Below are 17,133 nucleotides of genomic sequence, written 5' to 3' on the forward strand. Positions count from 1 at the left end.
GCAGAGGAACCCAGAAGCCCCTCATGCCAAGCACCACCCAAGATTTTTTCTATTTTTGAAGTTCCTGCTTATACAACTGTAAATTTCTTGAGGGGAGCAAATAGCTGAGAATTTGTCTTACACTTTCACCATGACCAGGTGCATGGCTCACGGGACAGTCATATTTTCAAATAAATGAATGAATGACTAGGCCACTGTATGCTATTGTCAGTTTGATAATATTGTAGACAAAATATCAGACCCGAATTTCTAGTTTCTTGGCCCTTTGTGCTCTGTTATTTCAAAGGTTCCCATATTAGTTGCACTAATAAAGGGCTAAAGAACCACGCTGTTGATGATGGTGAAAGTGGGATGTGCTTTCACCTAAGCCCATGCTCTGAAACAGCTACTCATGGAGGTTTTTGTGGTAAGCATGTATAGATAGGTTTTTTAAAAGTAGGGTACGATTTTTATTTCTAGTGCTTTAAATCTGTTCAGTTAAAAACAAGAAGGAACATTCTTTTTGTGGTGAATGTGGGCTGACAGCAAGATGGATTTACTAGTATTTTCTATTCTTTAGACTTGAGGTTAACATGGGCATAATGTTCTGGATGAAGCTTTGGAAGTACTTGTGAAGGGTAAATGGCCGTAAGCCAGAAAAGATGCTATGTCCCTCAATTTAAAAATGTTCATTTTACAGAACAATGTGACCAACAGAAATTGGTAGGCTCGATGATTTAAAAAACTTGTAATTCCACTCAGTGTTCTCTATGTGGAGGTGCTATGACTTATATCTCCTTCGTTTCTTTAAAAAATACTTGTAAAAATAATAGCTATATTGAAATTTAAATAGTGAAAAGGAGCTATACCTCCTCCCTCCCCAATTCTACTTCTTTTCCCAGAAGAAGTATTAATTGATTTTTGTCATTTTACACTTTTTTGTGTAAGTGCATTTGTCTATGTGTGTATGTAAAGCCCAAGTGGGACAATATTATACTTAACGTTCTACAAATTGCTTTTCGACCTAATGTATGTAATGTATCATTCCATGCTAGCCAATGTAATCCTCCTTCATTCTATTTATTACTGTACTGCCCTTTATATAACCATTTTATACTTTTCTTTCTTTCTTCTTTAAGCACTATGGACTGTGCTTTGCTTATATTCTGAAGACACTTGTATTAGTTAATTAAGGAGATGGAAACAGCTCTTCTTCTTGTGGTGGGGAAATGAATATTTACCTTTATTAATCTAGTTCTACTTTTAAGTGATTTATGAATGATTGTCGATGGCATTGTAGAGTTTCATAGCCCTCTGTCAAATATGTCCTCAGTTCTTACAATGATATATTTTTGTATAAATATGTGTGTCTATAGCAATACAACCATAAGAGCTATGCCTGCACATGCACGCACACTCACATATGCAGATTTATTTATTTCAAGTAGACAGTTCAGATGGCCAAGCTCAGAAGTGGATATCTTTCTGACATGTATCTGCCTTTTGTGACAATGGCATCCTAACAGATATAGTGTGCAGATGCTGAGCTTTTATAATATTCTACCATCCTACAATAATTGCTACATGCTTTTAGTCATATTAACAACAGCATCTTTAGCTTCCTATGTGCCGAAACCTTTTTACTATTCAGAGACAGCTATTTTTAAAATTTCAGAATTTGCTTGCAGCCTTATTCTCTGCAAGATCTTCCCATCTATTTCAACTGTGTCAAACTATGATAAAAACAGAAGAAAACAAGGATAGACTATACATGTCACTCATGTTGGCTGAGAAATAAGCTGAGAGAGCAAGAATTGGATGATGAAGGAATAAATGTAACATCATTTGAAAAAGAGCTCTTCTCTTTCAAGCTATATATAACTCTTCCATTGTAAACTAAGACTATTAATAACAATAATTATAATAATACCTTAGACTTCTCTAATGCTATATAATTTACAGTCTTCCTTAGCTTTTAATTCCTTTCATCTTTTTGACATTCTCATCAATTAGTCAGCACAGAGCTTATTATTTCCTCTTCCTTTCCCCTTTCTGCAGTTATTTCTTGCTGCTCTTTCCACACCTGGTGCATCAGGGTCAGACATGTAGAAGACTTCCTAGCCTTGAACACTACCCACAAGGCATTATGTTTGGGCGACATGCTTGGTGATATGTTAGAATGTGGAAATTTGTGCTGAGGTTAACATCCCCTTAGGAGAATACAAATCATCAAAAAGCTCAGGTCAGATAACTTAGAATGATTGAAGTCATGCTGCATTTTTGAAATAGAGACCTGTGACTATTAAAAATGGATAGCATGGATTAATTCCAAAGATTTATTCTCAGTTATACCATAGAGTCATTTGCATTCCATCCATTTCTCTAGTAAATTAGCCACTGATAATTGTAATTATGACCCTTAGGTACAATAAGACAATGAAATGCCTCCTGAATTATTAAAAAGTGTTAATTTATGTCTACTCTATATGCAGTTTTTGAGTATTTTACTGCATTTCCACTCACCGAAAATTGGTTATCTGTACATATGATAGATACATAAGATTAAATTTTACTCACGGTAATATTTCATTAGAAGAAATTCCTATTCCTAGTGTTGAGCAAATGTGGTTATATTATATACAGATTTCCTCTAGATTTCTGTTTGATATCCATGATCTTGACTGACTTGCTGTTAGCTTTAGGTAATTACTTAAGAAAAATAATGCCAAGCATCTGCCCGATAATTTGTTATGAGCCAACATTGTCACATACATTATTTTATTTATTATATGAGCCCCCAAAGGCATTATTACCAGCATTTTATAAAATAAGCCTCAGGAAGCATAAATGGTTTGCTCAAAGCCACATAGCTAATAAGTGGCAAAGAGGAGACACAGTTCCATCTGTCCAAGTCAAGAACTTTTTCCATCAAGGCGCAGCCATCTTGGAAACTAGTCTCTCAGCATTTACATCAGGGTGTTTCAGCAAGCCTTGGGCCTCTCCACATGTAGGCCCACCTGGCAGTGTGTCTTTTTAGAGCTTGTCCAAGCAGGTAATATCAGCCAACAAGTCAGAGATCCAGAAAGCTTGTAATCCTGATTATCTGTGCTAAGGGATAAAGTTTCCCATAATACATTGCATTCCATCAACTTGGAGATAGGTACAGAGAATGCATCCTTTCGTAGAGACTGCTTTATTTATTCTACAATACAAGCAAGACCATGATAGAGTAGGACCCTTTGTAATAGTCTTTTACCATAGGTAAGAATGGTAAGCTTTGAAAAAAAATACAGGTATAGATGTTCTCCATTTACCTTGGATACAAAACAAATTTTCCGCCTTTGTCTGATAAAAAGAACAGGCAGTGCCCACTCTAAAGAGGCAATGTGAAATAAGAGAGAACTCTGAATGGGCTTGATAATCACCTCCTGCTTTTTAAAAAAAATTCTAATCAGAAATCTGTTTTTAAACAAGCTGCCCTAATGTGAATAAGTGACATAGCAAAGTCATTACCTTGAACATGCTCCTATGAAAAGCAGCAAAAGAAGGTGAGGGTCATCTTTGAGGAAGACAGACCTTTGCCATTAATATTAAATAATTATTTGTAAGAAACAAACGATGTCTGAAGGTAGGGCTGATCTAGAGAAACTGGAAACATTAGAGCAGGTTTCAACTTTTTCATGAGATATTACTGACTGATAATGTAAATTTCCAACCAGAATAAAGCTGATAACAAAGCAATACTACATTCATTCATTCTGGAATATTAAATAGAAATGGCTTCTGTATATATTAAGCCACTTATAATTATTTCTGACACATTGAGTGTACTGGGGACGGAGACAATAGAGGGTGATTGGGAGAAACGAATTTTTAATGGGATGTCAGTCTTCAAAGATTTGAATGAGTGGTCCCAGAAATGATCATTCTTTAAGTATGACATTGCCACTTAATAAACGAACAGAGAAAATATTGAAAGGAATTCTGTCAACATTCTGGAACAACTGTAATTTTGCACAATCAAGCAAAATGACAAGATCAAGCTTGATGTCATGCTATACGACTTGTAATTCTGTGAAATTATAAAACTTATGAACAAAAGGGAATGAGAAATATGTAGCATTGGCATTGGGAGCAGCAGGGAGATGCAGAGCCTGAGATTCCAGTTCTGTCCCCTCTGACCTTGCTGATATGCAAATTGTTTCATTACGTAAAAAATAGCAGGGGTGAAACAATCAAGGTTTCCTAAGAAAAGAATTTCCAGTTTCACCACAGAAAAGATAAGTTTTGCATTTGGAACATCTGAGAGCATCTGAAGTGTTGTCTCATTAAAATTTATGATCATCAGAATTAATTCACATTCATTTCTTTAAGAACCAAATCACCTGGGTTGGATTTGTGTGTGGAATCATAAAAAAAGGATAATGAGAAATGACAGCAGGTCTATGGAGTAGCCAGCGAGAGACACTGGGTAGATGTGACCTTTTTTAAACTTTCCATTTCATATTTGGAGATTATTTGTTAGACTTCGTATATGATATGAAATAAGGAGGATCCTTTCCAAAACTTAAGTTAAAAGATCTAAATGTCTTTAAAACAGACCTAAACATGCAACAAGAAGAAAAATGAAACAAGAAAATAAGAATTTTGTAATTCGTTCAGAAAATCTGAAAAGCATGTTTGATGGACCTCGAGCAGCTAGGGTGGAGGGAGTCAGGTATGGAGTAGCAGCAGTAACAGCTGCAGCTAATAATGTTTGTTGAAGATACTGGAGATAATGCTGTGACTGACACTGTGCTTATGTGACTGACACTGTGCTTAAGTAACTTAAAGATGCTCTCAGATAGAAAGTCTGAACATCAGATAACGTCCCCACATAGTTACTGCAACAGTCCATTCCCTTTGCTAGGGAAGCCTCATCCTCTCCAATGAAACCAGGTTGCCTTGTTTAGCTCCTCACAGTCTTTGTTCTTCACATCCTCTGGTTGTCTGTGCCAGTAATTCATGGTTGAGGTTGCTGACATCTCTTGCCAGTAGAAGTCATTTGTGTCTTTCCTTGTGTTTCCATTTTCCTTCTAATCAGTTAATTGCTATGAAGAATTTATTTCTTCTCTTAATACTTCAACCATCTCCTTCTACCCCCACGGGTTCTAATTCTAAAACTGCTGCTCGTTCTGTGAGACTTTCGGCAGAAGACTGTCTCTGGGACATGCCATCCCCATCTAGAGACCTGGAGACTGATGATAGCTGAGATCCCATTTCAGAATGAGAGTTTTCTGGCCAGGCACGGTGGCTCACACATGTAATCCAGCGCTTTGGGAGGCTGAAGTGGGTGGATCACCTGAGGTCAGGAGTTCGAGATCAGCCTGGCCAACATGGCGAGACCCTGTCTCTACTAAAAATACAAAAATTAGCTGGTGGTGCATGCCTGTGATCCTAGCTACTCAGAAGCCTGAGGCAGTAGAATCGCTTGAACCTGGGAGGCGGAGGTTGCAGCAAGGAACCTAGGTGGGTGCAGTTAGGATTCACATTGAGACACATTGATCGTGCCTTGTTTTCAGTCTACTCTCTTTGCCCCAGATGAGGCTACACACCAACCCCTTTATTCAAAACTTTAATTCTTGACCAAGGCACTACCTATATACATCAAGACTTTCTTTCTTTGAGGATTGCCAAAGAATATCTGGTCTCTGAGGTACTGGGAAATGAGGCAAAAGTGTCTCTCTTCACTGCTAGCTCCTTGGGGACCAGCAAGCGGCTCTCAAGTTGCGTGGTGGCCAAACTGGAAAAAGGCAGTTCGGTGCATCCTGGGAATATCCAGGTGAAAGTGTGAGATTTACCTAGAATAGCTTCTGGGCCTCTGGGGTTTTCACGCTGTCTCTGGTGAAGGTGTCCATTTTAGAACTGAAGCAAAAAGGTTTCAATCCATTCCGTTTTCTTTGTATAGCACTTACCCAGTAGCTCCATACAAGTGAGCACTCAGTAACTAATTTTCTCCTAGTCCTTGCATTACACTTTCTTTGGGATGGAAATTTCTATTTTATGCTCCAGAATAGCCATTTCTAACTCACCCATATGGCCTCAAAGAGTTGGGACTTAAACATCAGCCTATAAGCACTCAGATTATTGAGAAGTATGCATAAAAAATGGACAAGCTGAAGATATGGACAATTTTACTGATGTTTAATTGCACAATTGTTAAAACTGCATCACTGCCATCGAGGTCAATTTGACTTAAGTAACTCTGTTTAGAAATACGAATTATGATATAAAAACAATTAAGCAAGCAACACTTTTATGTTATTTAAAACCTTGCTGTATAGGAAAAGCTGCTTTTTGGCCAGGCACGATGGCTCACACCTGTAATCCCGGCACTTTGGGAGAAGCTGAGGTGGGAAGATTGCTTGAGCTCAGGAGTTTGAGAGCAGCCTGGGCAACATAGCGAGACCTCATCTCTACTAAAAATACAAAAAATTAGCCGGGCATGGTGTAGTGCACCTGTAGTCCCAGCTGCTGGGAGGCTGAGGCAGGAGGATCACTTGAGCCCAGGAGATTAAGGCTGCAGTGAGCTGTGATTGTGCCACCGCACTCCAGCCTGGATGACATAGAGAGTCCCTGTCTCAAGAAAAAAAGAAAAAAAAAAAAGGCTGCTTTTAGCTTGTTAGATGATAACATTGTAAACTCTGATGACTTTTTAGGTGGTTCTGTCACAATCTGTAATTTGTCTATGTTCTCCAAAATAGGGGGAATAAAATTATTTGTGAAAATATGTCTCAGTGAATTTTTAAAGCCAAATTGTCCCTGTGCTGAAAGGATTTCCTGTGAGAACAACCAATTTTTCTTAAATCTGTGTTAATACTTTCACACTACAATGACAAATTTTAATTGTTAATGCTTAGTTGCAGCTGAAGGCTAGTCTATATAAATTAAATATAATAATAACAATAGTTCATATTTATCAAATGCTTGATATGTGTCATGCACTGGGGTAAGCATTTTATATGGATTAATTTATTTAATCTTCACAATCCTAAACTGTAGTACTATTTTCATTCCCATTTTATAGACAACGGAACAAAGTCATAAAGAAATAAAACAACTTGTCTAACTTGGAATAGGAAGCATCAGGATTTGACCTCAGTAGGCCTGATCCCATGAGGTTACATTTAGGTACATGCTCTATTGCTAGGCCCAATTTAATCATTTTTATTCTTAGTGTTCCTTTCTTATGTGATATTTTTCACATTTACAAATTTCTTAAAATGTAAGTTTTGAAAGGCATAAAGGAAATCCTGAATGAGATTTAGAAGAATGAGTGAGTGAGAAATAGAAGAATGAGCCTGGCGGACGGACAGAGTAGTTATAGAGTAAAGCTCTAGTTCCAGGCTGTTAATTCCACTCATATAGGAAGGAAAGAGCCAATGTAAAAACACCACCTTTTAATTTAAATCTCTATGCATAATGATATGTCAGTTTCAACACTGTGGCTAGGCCAAGCACGGCACCATCTGAGAGAAAACAGACACTGGCGCCAGACTGCACAGATTCAAATCTATCTCTACCATTTACTAACTATGTGATCCAGGACAAGTTACTTGCTGTCTCTGTAATCCTGTTTCCTCATCTGCTAAATTGGGCTAATAGCATCTATCTTACAGGGTTGTTGGGGGATTAAATGAGTTTCTATACATAAAGCATTTAGGACAGTGCCTGGCACATAGTCAAGTACCATAAGGATGTTTGCTATTTCATTATCATCACCACCACCTCCACCACCGTCATCATTATCTTCATGTGACTAAAATATGTTCGGCAACAATTTCATATTTATATTTAGACATTCTCAGGGCTTTCATATAGAAAAAGAAGATACAAAATTCAACTTATCTTGGATGAACTTTGCTAAACAAGGCAATTAGAGCAACTAGATTTCTTTTGTTTTATAATTTGAGTGGTAATTTAAAAAACTAATCAGCCAGATGTTGTCATGACTCTGTCTGAAGTTGGAAGTTTGCACCCAGCAAAAGGGGATTTGATGTATAAATTGCACAACTATCAAACTGAAACAGAGTGACTGAACACTTATCTTGAAAATCTTAAGTTGGGTTTGGCAAAAAAAGAAAAATAATGAGCTACTCCCATTTGCAAAGTCCAAGTGATTAGGGAAAATGGGTTTGAGTTTGGCCTAATTAATTTATTTTGGGGTGATATTGATAGAAGTAAGTGTATGTCATAGATAACAGTTCTGACAGTTAAACCTTTGCTTCTGCTTTCTTCGATGAATCGAAATGCATGCACTCTGAAGCCCTCTGAGAGCATTCACAGGGGTGAGACAGGCTTTATTCCTCCAATGCAATTTGGTCCAACTCTGCAGCTCACCTATGGGGAAGGCTGGCAAAATTCCAAAGGTGATTAGTGTCGTTTCTATTATTTCACAGGGTGGAGTGTGTTTGGATGGATGGAAGGGAAAGCCTATAATTTCATGGCTGTTAGCAGAACATTTCTGCTAAACCACTTTTTATCTAAAACGTTCCAGATGAGTCGAGGGCACGGTACTGTCACCAGAATCGAATGCACCCATAGATGTTACTAAATCTTAACTGAACAAGTCAGAAAAATGTAAATATTTCCTCCAAAATGTTGATTATCTTTTAACCCGTTTGTTTGTGTGTGTGTGTGATCACAATCATCTTTTTAATTATTTAAACTCTGTGGATTTCTCTATTAATGTAAGATTAGCATTGCGAGCTTAACCTGGACCAGTTGGGAAGAGGTATTGCATTTTAAAGTTGTGCCACCATTGTCTTGTTTAGGAAGAATGACTTGAGTAATACCAAATGTTGAGTTATCAAGTATTTCAATACCCATATGCATCATCTCTGTAAGTGTAAGCATCTTCTCATTCTTATAGATTCTTTGAATTACATTATAAATGACTACCGTGTCAATAGATTAGAACAACAATCGTGTCATGGCTTTTTTGTCGTCATGGGTCATTTTCATCAAATGTTCAATAATTTCATTGCACTGTGTAATTAGGTGAAGAAACTCCACCCGAGCATCCATGGGTCAGCTATGTGGACTCTAGCTGCCAAAGGCGCTTCTCCTTCTGAACAGAGCGCTTTGCTCAGCCAGTGTAGACATGGCCTGATAAACAATGGAACTTCTCCCTTGAGAACTGGAGTTTGGATTGATCTAATTCTTTAATTCAAAAATGTGCACAGGTTTGATGAGTGGTTAAAATGCCTGCCTTTTAGTGAAACAAGAGCTTAAATTGACTGTACTGTGAAGAATTCAGTAATTTACAATGAACTTGAAAGGCAGTAGCACTCACTGTTGCAAAAGCTAATCAAGGGACTATCAAATCAAAGTTTTTACATTAGCTTAAATATCTGTGGCAGGGAGGTTGTTCGTGCAGGTTTATATCTGTCAGATCTTAACACTAAACCTGCCAGAGTGCAACATGGTCCTGTCGCTTTTAACCAAGATGTCACATACGTTGTGGGAAACACGCTGCTCTGCATTTTCTTTTCTAGGATTTTACTGGGAAAAGCAAATGTAAAATAAAGGTTTTTTTTTGTTTGTTTGCTTGTTTTTTTTTTTAACACTACATTTTTATTTTGCAGATTCTCAGGATGATGGAGTGAGTGATGGAATAGGTTGCCAACTGTAGTTACTCCACTCAGCACAGAATGGCTGCGGGGAAATATAATCAGACATGCCCAAAGAAGTCTGCTTAGGGTGAAACAAACACCTTTGAGGTTTAAATCAGGTGTGTAAAGAATATTGGAAACATGACTTCTTGTTGTTGTTTTTTTTTTTTTTTTTTTTTTTTTTTTTGCATTTGTGTTTGTCAAGAAAAGTAGAAAGGCTGATGCTTCTTGCCTGTTTTTCCAACTCTTTTAATGCTATAAAATACACCCCAAATTTAACCCATTCTCTCTCCTAGGATTTGATATACCCTATTTACTCCCTTGAAGGTCCTCTATCTCATCAAAGTTTTAGATTTTAAAAGCATGATTGTAGATTTTTATATTCAAAAAGATTTTGATTTTGGAGATATTTTAAAATTGGGAATTGAGCTCAGATAGGCTTTACCGTTTGTCTATTTTCTTAGAAGAATAAATGCTATTTGCAATATAAGAGTTAGCTGCCAGAAACCTAAGAAAGTTATGTTCAAATTATTTTTACAAATAGATATTCACATCACCTTTAAACAGTAGTTAAATGGCTCAGAAAAAATCAAGCGAAGTTAACATTTTTTAAAAAATACAAACCACATTTCTTTACAGGATGAGGTTGTGCTTAATAACGTATGCTTAATTCATTCAGAAACTACACGATTTTTGTTGCTATATTTTGTTAGAAAGGAAGGAGAGACTGTTTCTACAGGTGTCATACAAAAATCAATACTGAGCCGAGGATTATTGGATCCCATAGAACCACGGAGACTTGGCAGTGAAATTCTTCCAAAGGTGAGTAGGGCCATTGATTTCCCTTCCCATGTCTGCAGAAATATGACACAATGAACAGAGGCTAAGTTTAGACAGGAAATAAGTCTGATTTGAAACTGTACTGTAAAAAAATTAGTGATACTTTTTTCAAACAAGTAAATGAGAAAATGTAAGTAGAATTTCAACATATACATTTCTCTTATTTATTTTCTTAGATTCTTTTCTTTATTCTCTTGGGTACTTTTGAAAAATAAGCCCCCCAAAATGGACTCTTTGACTGACATTTTATCTGTAATTCAGATCCTATGATTTCCACATGGAATACTTTCATTATACGATATAAAAGAGTCTCTCTCTTAAACCTATAACCAAGAATGCAGCAACCCGTCAGTTTCCAAAAAAAAAAGCATATTATCTACATAATCACAATCACACTTACAAATATGAGCCCATCACTAACCTTCCTTATTTAAGCTATGTATTTTTCTAGCTAATTTGTGCTATAATTTTTAGACACAAACTTGCTTGTTTACATATTTTACAGTTTTTTTCTAGATTTCTTAAAGCTAAAAAACTATATATAACATATTGATTGTTTGACTGCATTGCTTAGCATTCCATCCATGCAGGCAGATGGTGTTCCTAGGTTTGGAAATATAAATCCCATGGGAAGTCAGGTGAAGACCATTTTATGCATCACTCATCCTATTACGAGCCCTGTGCTGTTCTGTCTCTCTATAAGGTAAGAGATTTACTGTGAGTTGGCTTCCAGAAGTAGAAAATGTTGTATGCTAATGGATGTTGCTTCAAAGTGGCTTCTGGAGCTCATATAGAAATTGTTTTATAAGCAAAAGAATAATTGGAACAATTCAAGTTACGCATACATGCATGTTCATCTGTCCCCAGGTAGCATTTGGTTGTTCTATCCTGGGATCCACATTCTATAATATTATCTTCTTCATGTGAAGTGAGATGGTAAATTGTTCATTTTTATAATGAATTTGAGCAGAGTAGAAGATTAAGGAAAATAATTTAGGCCTCAAAGTAGAAAATTGACAAATTACCATCTTGCTTTGTCTGGGGATAGATATAATTTGAGTTTTAGTAATTTGTGGGATCAAAAATGGATTATAAGAAAATTAATTCAGGTGCAGTGACTCACACCTGTAATCCCAGCTACTTGGGAGGCTGAGGTGGGAGGACCCCTTGAGCCCAGGAGTTTGAGGCTGCAGTGAGCTATGATTGTGCCGCTATACTCCAGCCTGGGTAGCAGAGACCACATCGCTATAAATAAAATAACATTAAAAGATAGTTAAAATATAAAATGCCTGCACATTCACAGTAATATAAAAACCTTAGTATTTTTTTTTTAGATTATTACTTTTTGCTGGCCAGTCAAAAATTCTTACTTTTTTTTCTTATTCTGAACTTTCAGACTGGCTGAAACCACAACGGTTGTTTACAATTTATGCTCTAACTTTGGATCACCTAGTTAATACTCTGACTCTGATTATTACCAAAGACAATGTTCTATAAAAGATATTCTCTATTAGAAGGATGCTTCTGCATTATTAATAAAATCACAGGGAAAATGCAACATTTTTGATGTCACATCTGATAAGGTAAGATTTTATCATGTCTCGTAAGATGTGATTTCATACGATTTTACTTATGACTATCCTAGCCCCATGAAAGTTTTCATTTATCCATTTGATATAGAAATCTATAATATAAAGTTTCATATACAATTATTTAAACTGTGACCTAAAAGCTGGGCTATTGAATATCTTTTGTTTATGTGTAAGTCACATTATTTTTACTGCTTTTTTCATCCTTTGCAGCTTAGAAAAATATAACTCAGTACACCATACAGCATATTTAAATTAAAATATAAATTGTGTACATCATTATTCTTATGGGGGTGGCGGCTGGGAAAGGCATGCTATTCTATAACCCTGGACAAAATTTGACTTTTGATGTGTGAATTCTTAAATGTGTACAAACCAAAGACAATGGCATATATACTTTGACATGTTCTGAAGTTAAAAGAGGACATGAGGATTTTGTGATAAGTGGCAGTCTTGTGTCTACCATTGTAATAATATAATGTCTGCATGAGAAGAAAAAAAGTACAAAAAACAATGGCGAGATGATGGAGAAGCTGAACATAAGTAAAATTCCAGGTACCTGTTGATGCAATATGAGGATACTAAAATATCTAGCCTTCTATGTATGCTATATATACTGTGATCCATCAGAATGGAGGCACTGTCTTCAAGTCCAAAAATATTAGTGTGTTCAACACTGCTACCCTGTAAACTATATTAAAATCCCTCATAATATGTAAAATATATATTATCCATGTCTGAGCAACGTGATATAGCCATTCTCTCTTTGGGTTAAGTATAGCTTATGATTTTCCTAAAATGTCGCAAAGATAAGCATCTACTAGATAATTCATGATTTGTAAATATCATGACTGTCTGAGGGGAAGTGGCAATTAAGGGAAGCATAATTATCTTCAATGTGAAGAAGGTCTGGGATGACGACTTTGGGGAGCACAGTGTCTTTGGCTCCTTAGCATTTTCTTGACTTGCTTTGTTGTCGTCCTTCTGGTTCTTTCTGGATCCATCTCTCTTTTGTTTCCATTTGAATCCTCTATTGTATTCCAGTTGGCAGTTAAAGAACAGAAACACAGCAATAAGACTGCGTGGCTACATTTTCCCAGTGCCACCAACTGGGAGTTAAGCTGACTAACATTTTGAAAGCCCAGCCCATTTCATTCACAGCAGGATGGCAGGTAAAAGCATTTCTGTATTAAAGTATACACTTTGTTTCTTCAGGTTCTTGGTCTAATTTCTCTTGTTTGCCAGTTGGGGGGAGAAATGAAAGTAGGTTGGAGATGAAATGCCTGGGGTATTTAATCAAATGCCCAGCAACTCCTGATTATAGGATGCAAAAATTTCACTTTCGAGGATTAACTACGGTGGATTTTTTTCAACCCAAATGGGTGTACCCTTCTCTCCAGCATGTTATGGGGCTACTTTCTACCACTGCCAAAATAGAATGTAGTAGAAGAATTCCAAGTAGTTTTAATAATAACTCCTGGGTTATTAAAAATTTAGTATCTGGGGTTAAAAAATCCCATTAAATATACATGTTTGTGAAGTACCTCAAACATATACGTGTTTCACAAAATTTTACGTGTCATTATTTGCTCCTATTATAACAGAAATTGAGAATGGGTTTCACAGTGTTCTGTTAATTTGATTACTGTGTCCTAAGTGGTAAGTATAAACCTTATGTATTTTGTGAAGCTCACTTAATCAAGCAAATATTATAAAGCACACTATCATATCACTGTGCTGATCCTTGACCTTTTGGCTTGTCACTCTCTTGTGTTGGATGTCTTTTTCTCATGTGCATGCAGATGAAGCTTGGGGACAGAAAGAGTGAGGAAAAGCATTAGCCCTGCTTCCTGAATAGTAATGGGCTGTGGAATTGTCTTTTTGGAGGGGACTTCCCCTGGGAACAATGAAATTGGGATGAATATTATCAGTTTGCATTGACATTGAATGCATTTTTAAGGGAGCTTAGATCACTCTATAAGAGTCATCTTGGATAGGTGAATGCAATACACAGTTGCAGTAGGAAGACTAAAGTTCTGAGATGTGTCAGATGACAGTGATAATATCATAACTCATTTTGTGAATGAATCAAAAAGTTCCTCAGCTAGTGCCCACATACTCATATATTGAAATAAATTTTACAAAGCCTCTTCTTTCCCTGGAGTCTGCAGATGTGCCATCTTACCATGAAATATAAACCTGCTTTGCTTGGTTTTGTATTCTATGACCATCCTCTAGATATTTCTTATCAGATTAGGTCAACAGTTAACAGAGAGTACAGTGGAAAAGTAAAATAACATTTTCAAAGTTTTAGCAAGAAAAATATGAATAATTAAAAGTGAATGCATGTGCATGCTATGACTGTACCTAGAATCTTTTCAAGGGCTTGAGGTCCCTCTGTCTCAGTAATTAGACGAATTCTGTAGCCAGTTTGGCCTCAACCTGACAAAGATTTTCTATTTATAAATGTCCTTTGGGCCCATGAGGAATTTTGGACCCTCATTTATTTTCCAAAGAGAGGTTCAAGATCAATAAGTTCAAAATATTTCAAAGTTGCCATGCACTTCTCTGTTTAAGTATAGCAGCATTGCTGTGGATATAAACAAAATCATTCAGACACTGATCAGGACAACTCTATGGCACTCTAGTGCACTAAATGACCCCCTCATTGTCTAATAACATGAGGCCTTACATTTGTTTAGTGCTTTCTGGTTTTCAAAACCCTTTCCCAAGATAGTCATGAATGAGGGTATGATTTAGAGAGGTAGGGCACAAGGATGATTTTTTTTTTTTTTTGCATTTCTTTTTCTAACTTGTTAAATGAAAAATGCTAGAGAATAAAATGTGTTTTGTTTTTTAATCAAAGAAACACATATAATGTGAATTAGAGCATAATTGTCATGGTGAGGAGATGGGGAAGGAGGCAGTCACCCTTCCGCTACTGTGGTTTGTAGGGATCCACTATGCTATGTTAATAAGTTTACAGCTCAAAAGAAGGCTGTACCATTTCTCTCTAACGTGACATAAAGTTAATAGACCCCTTGAACAGATTCATCTTGAAATATGAAGATCAATCATCCACGGTTCACGTCAAATACCTGCTCACACATATTTACTGAGCAGACTAGTCCAAATTTTTCAACAAAGTAATAATACAAATAGAGGAGGGGAGAGAACAAGGACTCCTTGGGTCTAGGGGTGTTTCCCCAAGCAAGTTTTAAGCAAAACCATTTTTAATTGGAAGCTTTGTGATTTAGCTTAGAAATTCCCTCTATTCTTTTATGATTATTTTACTATTTTTTAAAGTTTTAGTAATAAGGGGCTTTGGCTTCCTTGCTACAGGGATCTAGAATATTGATGTATGTATGAATGTGGGTGATATGATGAAAATACTACCAATTAAGTTTGGTGCACAAATATGGTGGTTGAACCAGAATTGGACTGGTTCTCATTCCTGCTCTACCACTTATTAGCTGTATAAACAGTTTCTAAACCTGCTTCTTCACCTACAAAATGAGGAAAGTAATCATCCCCATCCCCATAGAGTGGTTGTAAAGATTAAACAGGATAATGAGTATAAAGCCTATGGTAAGGGGTTGACAAGTCTTAGCAATGATCTTTAATATTGTTGTTATTTATTGCCTGTCCTTGCATGTATACACATATCCTCTATATACAATTTTTCTGTGTAATGCATTATGATTCAAAAAATGTTGCCTAAAATTACCTAATAAAAATATTAAAGAAAATTGTGTCAGGCAATCGTGGTAACTACAGAAACTGGGAAAATCGTGAAAAGGCAGTACCTTCTGTCAGCATTACCAGCCTTTCTTGAGAAGGTACACTCTCTCCTTATTGGCTCTGCCTCTCTGTTTTTCTCTACTGCTAAGCCCTCCTTTCAATAAGGACCTGAAATTCATCCACATAAAGATCTAGATGACTGAGAACATTTGAGGTACTGCCCTTGTGAAGGTCACTTACCTTTTATTAAGGGTCAGATACTAAGCCGATGAGGTTTCAGGCATCGGTAGCAGCTGGAGACATTTGTGTGATCTACCCCTTGCCTTCAGGAGCTCTCCTCAGAGTGGTAATGGTTAAGTGGGCCAATGGGTAAGGTTAGTTCTTCTGCTGAAGGTGCCCGCTGGGGCTCTCTATGGGGTTTGTCTGACATCCTCAAAGGCTGCCTGTGTCTCTAAGCCTGGGACCATTTAGGAATGTCTGTCAGCTTTTTCAATTTTTTTTTTCTTTTCTCACATATCTGTGGGTTTTGTATCTAGTTATACCTTAAACACAAACTGTAATCCTTTGAACATTTTTTCCTAATATTCTTTATTTTTGAATATACATCAATTTTTGTTTTCTACCCACATCCCATCCATATACTCGTTCTTGCTTGTCCATTGTATTTCTTTCAGAGATCTGTATTCATAATTAAGTTTTTCACATATCTGACTATTTTTCTGAGGCGTCCTCCTGAAATATTCTCTTTTAAAATGTAACTTGTTTTACCTGTATTTTCTGCACCCATATTTTGGGATTTGAACGATTGGGTTCAAATTTAAGATATGACTTCACTAGCAATGTATGCTTAGAAAACCATTTAATTTCTCAGCTGAGTTTATCAGAGGTGGAAGCAGAAGGCTCTGCCCACAGTATTGTAAAAATCAAATCAGATCAAAGTGTTTGTAAACTCTAAAATGATGTAGAGCTTTTTATGTTTTCTTCTTTTCCTTTTCTTTTTCTTTTTTCTTTCTTTTTTTTTTTTTTTTTTTTTTTTTTTGAGACAGAGTCTCACTCTGTTGCCCAGACTGCAGTGCAATGGCACGATCTTTGCTCACTGCAGCTTCCATCTCCCAGGCTCAAGCAATTCTCCTTCCTCAGCCTCCCGAGTAGCTGGGATTACAGGTGTGTGCCACCACTCCTGGCTAATTTTTGTATTTTTGTACAGACGGGGTTTCACCATGTTGGCCAGGCTGGTTTTGAGCTCCTGACCTCGGGTGATCTGCCTGCCTTGGCCTCCCAAAGTGTTGGGATTACAAGCGTGAGTCATCATGCCCAGCCTATGTCTTCTT

At 36.7% G+C, this 17,133-nt stretch overlaps 1 long non-coding RNA gene across 9 annotated transcripts in view; it reads left to right on the plus strand.

Annotated features, from left to right (window-relative positions):
* LOC112135801 (uncharacterized) overlaps positions 1-17,133 on the plus strand; it is a 106,329-nt gene that overhangs the window by 24,112 nt on the left and 65,084 nt on the right. For 4 of the 9 annotated variants that reach the window (XR_008512076.1, XR_008512080.2, XR_010135819.1 and 1 more), the window contains 5 exons: positions 9,606-9,751; positions 10,346-10,454; positions 11,063-11,175; positions 11,869-12,055; positions 13,106-13,233. This is a non-coding gene — a long non-coding RNA (uncharacterized LOC112135801). Of the gene's footprint in view, positions 1-2; positions 8,599-9,605; positions 9,752-10,311; positions 10,455-11,046; positions 11,176-11,868; positions 12,056-13,105; positions 13,234-17,133 lie in introns of those variants that run through there. The other 5 variants (XR_010135817.1, XR_010135816.1, XR_008512079.2 and 2 more) reach the window with 4 other exon arrangements.

This window comes from Pongo abelii, chromosome 10 (assembly GCF_028885655.2).
Source record: "Pongo abelii isolate AG06213 chromosome 10, NHGRI_mPonAbe1-v2.0_pri, whole genome shotgun sequence".
In the NCBI taxonomy this organism is placed as follows: domain Eukaryota; kingdom Metazoa; phylum Chordata; class Mammalia; order Primates; family Hominidae; genus Pongo; species Pongo abelii.